The sequence below is a fragment of the Miniopterus natalensis genome, chromosome X, assembly GCF_054644295.1.
Source record: "Miniopterus natalensis isolate mMinNat1 chromosome X, mMinNat1.hap1, whole genome shotgun sequence".
In the NCBI taxonomy this organism is placed as follows: domain Eukaryota; kingdom Metazoa; phylum Chordata; class Mammalia; order Chiroptera; family Miniopteridae; genus Miniopterus; species Miniopterus natalensis.
The window spans coordinates 96,489,339-96,497,000 of NC_142103.1; positions in this window are offsets into that span (position 1 = coordinate 96,489,339).

Genomic DNA, 7,662 nt, shown 5'->3' on the forward strand with positions numbered 1-7,662 from the left:
GAGATGATGCTCTAACCAGCTGAGCTACCTAGCCAGGGCTCAGTATTAATCATTCCACAACAGATTTTCATTTTAGGCATATTTGGATATACTTTTGGCACTCTCAAAAGGCAAAGCCTGTTATTTGCAAAATACCTATTTGCGTAAGATCTAAAGCCTAAAAAGAAAGGCTTGCTTTATAATTTAGAGTATAAAATAAGGACAGGGACCATGTCTGTCTTGTTCACTGTAGTATCACCAGCTCCCCACATCCTACTTGACACATAGTAGGAACTCATTAGTCTAATGAATAGGCAATGAGTAGAATATGTTTATTAGGAACTAAATATCTAATTTTCTTGTGGAGGTTGAACAAAAGGTTATCCATGGTATTTTTTGTTGACTGGAAAGAATTGAAGTCACTAATGCACAAGACTTCAGAAGAGAAGTTATGATAAGTCACATATCATTGCCTTCTCCCCTTCCTCCTCTGTGTGGTAACCCCTTCCCTGGCACTGGGAAGACAAAGATGAGTGAGACACAGTTCCTGCTCTGAGGAGCCTCATCAGCTGTTGGGGAAGAGAGTCACAAAAATAAAGACTTGCAATACAGAGTGTAAGTATTATACTGGACATATATATAAAAGGTTGAGAGAAACGGTATTCCTGGTTGAGCATCCCCTGGTCACATTCCTTTCTTATTGGTTTCACAAACTTCAAAAGGCACTATTGTGTTGGTGGTTTTGCTGGTTTTAAAATTTGATGGGATGGGGGAAACTGAGTAAGGTGAGCATGGGTTCTGTCTGTATTATTTCTTATAGCTGCATGTAAATCTATAATTATCTCAATACAAATTTCAATTAAAAAAGTATCCATAATCTTATCACAGAGAAAACTATAGATATTTTGGATGATACTTTTTTGCTATTGGAAAAAATTATTATAGTTACATTATAATAATTTATGTAGATGCATAATATGGAGCACATTTTACCCAATCATTTTTTCAGTAGTTTTTTTTTTTTTTTTTTTAAGGCTGGAGATATTTCTAGGTCCAAACAGGAGAAGTAAAGCTGGATCAGAAACTCCTCCATTAAATAGCCAACTCAGTATGCAGCAGTCACAAGTTTCCGCAGCAGCAACCAAACAAGGAAGCTAAGCAGAGAAGATGCTAAGGCAACAGGTGTGGTGCAAGTCCTCCCCCACCCTCCTGAGGTGCACCGAGTAAAGAAACTGAACTGACAACATCTTGGTGAGAAATGGCCCATGTATGAACACAAGGACTGACGAAGTGACCAGGCCATGTGGAGAGTCATGGAAAACCCTTGGGAAGATGAAGTCTTTGCTACCTTCTCAGGACCTCAGTGAAGCAGGGGAGAGATCCCCCAGCAGGAAGCACTTGCCGGGTCAGGTTGAAGTACCCACCTGTGGATGCCAAAGTCCGAAGGGTAAGGTATACCTTTGACTGGGTCCAGTCAACCCCTGTTCTGGACATTTGGGAACCTAGAAGAAAGGGGACCAGGTTTCTCAACAAAGTTCTAGTAAAAGGAATAGTTAGGAGCTCTGAGTCCATTAAAATACAGAACTAAGATTTGAAAACTGAGGAATTATAGTTGTAGAATGGAATGTAAATGTAATTAATCTTGACAAAGAAAAATTCACATACATTGATCAATTGATACATGGGGGAGAGAAGGGGAACAAAGATCAAGTGCTGAATGTCTCATCTTTCATGGCCAAATGTCGTGTGAAGTTTTAATGTCTAAGAGTGTATTGTATAATATAGGAAAAACCCTAGCGACCGACCTTAAGTTTTTCAGTCTTTTTCTTGACTTTTGCACAGTGGTTCTCAAAGTGTGGTCCCTAACCAGCAGCAGCATCATCACCACTTGCAAACTTGTTAGAAGTGCAGATTCTTGGCCCCGCCCCAGAATTACTGAATTAGAAGCTCCATGGGGTGGAGCCCAGCAGGTTGTTTTAACAAGCCCTTCAGGGGACTGGTTTACTTAGCTCTTAGAACCAGTAGCCCCTATGGTGAAGAAATGGCCCCTTCAGTTTCATTTCTATTTTTTTCTTTAGCATTCAAATAAATTAAAACCTTTTAAAATACAGTGATTCCCATCATCAATTCTGTCTGCACTTATGAATTCTGTTGTTAACACGTGATTTTTTTAAGTGGTAGGATATGAGTGACTGCTTTTCTGTATCTGTGGAACATAATGAACGTTGTAGCGTTTTGATAAGATAAAGTCACTCTTTTTAAAAATGTAAGGATATTTCATCCTATCGTATTTCTGTTACTAAAGTCCTTGTAAACAAGTTTTACCTCCAAGGGCTGCCTACTTCACCTTAGTCCAGAAGGGTTTTACAATCCCTGCCATTCCTCCTCCCATATCATAAAATGTGGCTAACCTTAAGTAAGTATGTGTTGTGTTGACTTTTTAATAAAAATTGTTGATTTATAATATTTATCATAATTATATATACTTTAAATTCATTTTACTGCTGTTTTTCAAAAGAAAAAACTTTTCTCTGACAAAAAGTACAGAGCATAGTATGTAGGAGGAAGAAAAGTTCATAATCACACTGCTCGTATATATTTAGTGAAAACTAACATTTTGGTATTTTTCATTAGTCTTTTTCTGAGCTTATTTTGGTAGTTGAGATATTTTATATATGTATATTCAGTCTTCACATGTAGTTGCATACATGTTTAAAACGTGTTTGCAGTCTGTATGACATTGAAGTTTACATATTTTAGAAGGCAAGGGACAGAATCCCATTCCAGGAAAGCTAAAAATGTCTTAGGAAATCCTGAATTATCATTATTAAAGTTTAGAGGGCTTGTTTGTTGTCTGTATACATCATTTAAGATACTAAACACTAGATTAAGTTTTACAGATGATTTTCTAAAGTAAAATTTTACCTCAAATTCTAATCCTTTCTAAGGATACTTAAAATAATATTTAGTAAAGAAGAAATTGACTTCAATTGACTTGTTGGGAAATTCTTGCTGATGACAGCTTTTGCAAGGGGTTGCGGGGAACACAGTGCTGCTAACTTAATGGTCTTTTAACAACTATGGTGAAAAAGCATTGCCAAGAGGTTCCTCAAAAAGCTAAACATAGAATTACCATATAACACAGCAATGCCACTCTTAGGTATATAACCCAAAGAATTGAAAACAGGGACTCACATACTCGTTCATAGCAGTACTATTCACAGTAGCCTAAAGGTGGGCACAACCCAAGTGTCCATCGACAGATGAATGAGTAAACCAAATGTGGTATATCTGCACAGTGGGGTCTTGTTCAGCCATAAAAAGGCATGAAGTGATAGAGGCTATACCAGCATGACCTTGAAAAGATGCTAAGTGAAAGAAGCCAGTCACAAAAGGACAAATATATAATTCCACTTATATAAAATATCTAGAATAGGTTCAAAATCATTTTGAGAAATGTTTCTATTTTCAAAACATTTCTCCATTGCTTTGGCTCCCATTCCTGTATGTGTGAACTGTTTTGTAACCTCTGAAAGATTTAAGATTTTCTCTTTTTCTTTCATATTCTAAAATTTATCAACAATGGGTGTTTTATTCATTGTGCTGAGCTCCTAGTGGGCCCCTGTCATGTTATGTTCATTAATGTTTTAAAAAAGTTATCTCCACCCCTGACTTCTTTTCCTGAGCTATACATGTATTTCCATTTGTCATGTGGAAATTTCCACCTGAATGCCCTACAACCATCTCAGACTCATCTTGTTTGAAACTGAAATGAACCCCAAAATTGTTCTGTTCATTATCTCAGTTCATAGCTCCCTAATTCACAAAAAGACTCAATTCAGGCAGTCCTCTCAGATTCTGCTTTTTTCAACTTTTGAAAAAGATCTGTTCCTTCAATGGTCAGCCATCACTTGATCTCACCTTTATCCCATCTGCTCTTTGTAAATACCCAGTGTGGTGTGCAGGGCAGTTGGCAGGTAACATTGCCACAGCTTGGAGATTACCAGAGGCTCCCCGAGGTTAAGTGACTTTCCCAAAGTTATGTAGTTAATGAGTGGTGGAACTGGCAGCTGAGCCTTCAGACTCACTCATCTGACCATAAGAATAACAGCTCATGGGTACTAAGCACTTACTTTTGTCTGGCAATGTTCCAGCACTCTCCATGCATTAACTCATTTCATCTTCACAGAAACCCCATGAAATAGGTACTTATGATTGTCTCCACTATACAGATGAGGAAACTGAGGCACAGAGGAGGTAAGTAACATGCCCAAGATCACCAGCTAATAAGCACCAGAGCTGAGATTCAGATCCAGGCAGGGTTTCTTCCTTAAAGTCAGCTTATTAACCTGATTTATATACAGTAAAATTCATGCTTATTTGGCATATAGTTCAGTAAGTTTTTACAAACCTATGTAGTCATAGAACTACCACAGTCAAAATATTTTAATTGCCCCCAAAAGTTCCTTTATGCCACTTTGTGAGGAATCCTCTCTCCCACCCCAGGCAAATAAGGAGGTAGTTTCTATGCCTATAATTCTGCCTTTTCCAGAATGCCATATGAAGGGAATCATACAGTATATAGTCCATGTCTGGCTTCTTTCCCTTAACAAGATTTGTCCGTGTTGTGGCATATACCTCACGAATTCATTCCTTTTTATTGCCAAGTAGTAGGCCATTGTCTGGATATACCATAATTTACTTACCATTCTCTACTCAATGGGCACTAGTTGCTTCTACCTTTTGGCAATTATGAATAAAGTACAGGTCTTTATCTAGGCATATCTTTTTCTTTCACTTGGATAAATGCTCAGAAGTGAGCTTGTCAGGCCGTATGGTAAGTAAGTATATGTTTAACTTTGTAAGAAGTGACCAAACTGTTTTCCCAAGTAACTAGCATTTCACACTCTCACCAGCAATGCATGAGAGTTCCAATGGCTCCATATCCTCACAAGCTTCAGTTACTTTGCTTGTTTTTAGGCATTATAGTAGGTGTGAAGTGGCACCTCATTGTGGTCTAAATATGCATTTCCCTAACTGAACTCTCCATGTCGAGCATCTTTTCCTGTGCTTATTTTCCTGCACTCTAACCCTCTCTACTGTCTGTCTCCCAGCAGAGTGGACCAAACCACTTGAAGTCCCCTCAAATGTCCCCTGCTCACTTGCCTTTATACCTGTGCATAAGCTCTTTCCAGATTCTGTGGTCCCAAATGCCCTTTCCCTCTATCTGTCTGGTCAGTTGCTTCATACTTGGCCCTTAAAACTCAGATTGGTAGCTTTCCCAACAAAGCCTCACTGCTGTCCCTCTTCTGCACTCCCAGAATACCTTACCACACCCCTGCTTAAGCCCTTAAGCACATTGAGTGGGGACCACAGCCTACTTCTCTCTTCCCTCCATCTAGCCTCACATGTAGAAGTAGCTCAACAAATACTTGATGAATGACTAAAGACCTTCATATTAGCTAAAATCTTGTAGTGGCTTCTTGATACCTACAGAAAAGTCCAAATTCCAGCACCTGGCTTATGAAATACTTGGAGAGCAAGGCAAGAAGGTGGGCTGCTTTTTAGGTTTCCTACTTACCCAATGTTATCTCCCAGGAGCCCTGTTTCATGGTTTCCTGAAGATGAGGGGATGAGGCATGAAGGGAGCCATCAGACTCTGGGCGTTTGCTCGGTGCCAGGTGCTAGGTGGTAAGTTATCTCACTGGTCTCCCTCGGTGGGCTTACTCCTGGTCCCAAGCCTTGACTTACTCATTCTCCTCCCCAGCTTCTTCCCTCCTTGCCACTAGTTCAAGTTCTAGCTGGTTTTCCAGGTGGGCATATCTACCAGTAGTCCACCTTTCCCCACATCAGATTCCTACATCTCAAGAACAGACATCTTGTAACTTCACTTATGCTGCTAGGTTTGGAGGCTACAGCCACAGAACAGTCCTTAAGTGAATATGGTAGGTGGAAGAGAGCAATGAGACTTAGAGGAAGTTCTTTTTCTCACAGATCCGTATTTGGGATGGGAAACAATCCTTCCTTGCTTTTAAGAAGACCAAGTGTCATGGTATGGTTCAATTATTTTTTATCTCCAAAGTTAGAAACAGGTGACATGCATTTCAACCATTTGTCTTTCTACCTTCATTATCATCATCATCTATCTATGAAAAACTTTTATTTGCAAATAATTTCAAAATTACAGAAAAGTTTCAAGGATAGTACAAGGAACATCCATATACCATTTATCCAGATTCACTTTAACAGTTTGCATTTGCTTGATCATTTGTCTCTGTATGGGCATACATATGCACACATTTTTTTCTGAATCATTTGAGAGTAGGTTTCATACATCATACCCATTTACTTCTAAATACTTCAGTGAATATTTTCTAAGAACAAGGATATTTTCTTACATAACAATAGTAGTTAATGTTAGAAAATTTAACATTGATAGAATACTTTCATCTAGTTTTTGGTTTATATTCCAAGTGTATTAGTTTCCTATTGCTGCTGTAACAAATTACCACAGACTTGGTGATTTAAAATGACACATATGTATTCTGTTACAGTCCTGAGGTCAAAAGCCCAAAATGGGTGTCACTGAGCTAAAGTCGAGGTATTGGCAGGGCTGCATTCCTGGCCAGAATACTACATAAGTGATGATGTGTTCCTCTCAGATGTCACATCCATGTCCATCTGCCCCTCACTGGTGATACTAATTTCAATCACCTGGTCAAGGAGTAGTCCATTCTTTCCACTATATAATTAATGTTAATTTTTTGCTTTGCAATAAATAAGCAATTTATAAGGAGACACTTTCAGATTTTGAAATATGCTGCTTCTCATCAAAATTGCCCTGTAGATTTAGTATCTACTGTATGGTTATGGTTGCTAAGTGATGATTTTCCAACTCCAGTACTCCCTCCACACTTACCAGCTGGCATTGCCATTCTCTTGTAAGCAAGACCCCTCCCATTCCTCCTATCTATTTGTCTGTTATTGATATGGATTCATTCCTCCTTTTTCAGCAGTTGATTATTGTCCTTGATTATTTTGGTACTCAGCTTATCCCAGCTTTGGCCAGTGGGAGCCCCTTTAAGCTAATTTCTATGTCCTCAATATGCCCTCATAATTATTTTTAGCACTTCTTTCTTTGTGACATAATAAGGTGCTCCAGGCTCATCTTGGGAATTCCCTGCCCTACCCTTGAAATTAGCCATTTCTCCAAGGAGCCCTGGTTCCTGTGAGCAGGGAACGATATGAGAGAGCAAGATTTGAGCACTGGTGCCCATTGCTACTGGGGTCTCTTTGCAGCCATAGTTAGGAAACGTACACATACACATGTTAGGAAACACACACACATATGCATATTATATATACAGACGTATTTTAGAAACATGAGGTCACACTGATACCTCCCATCAGTCCCTACAGGATCCTTCCTTGCCTTAACTGTTTCATATTTGTATGTCCTTTTCTTCCACAGTGAGGACCCTGGCTCCCAACAACATCCAGTAATTTAATCATTTGCTCAATCCTACAACACATCTAAAATAGTTTCAGAGTTGCTTCATTCATACCACTGTAGGAAACAAACCTACTAAAAAGAGTTCAGGACCTGTTTGCCGTTCTCCGCGCCCCCACCCCCAAGGCAGAAGGTATATAGATAAGTAGCACTGTGTTCATACACTGCCTGCA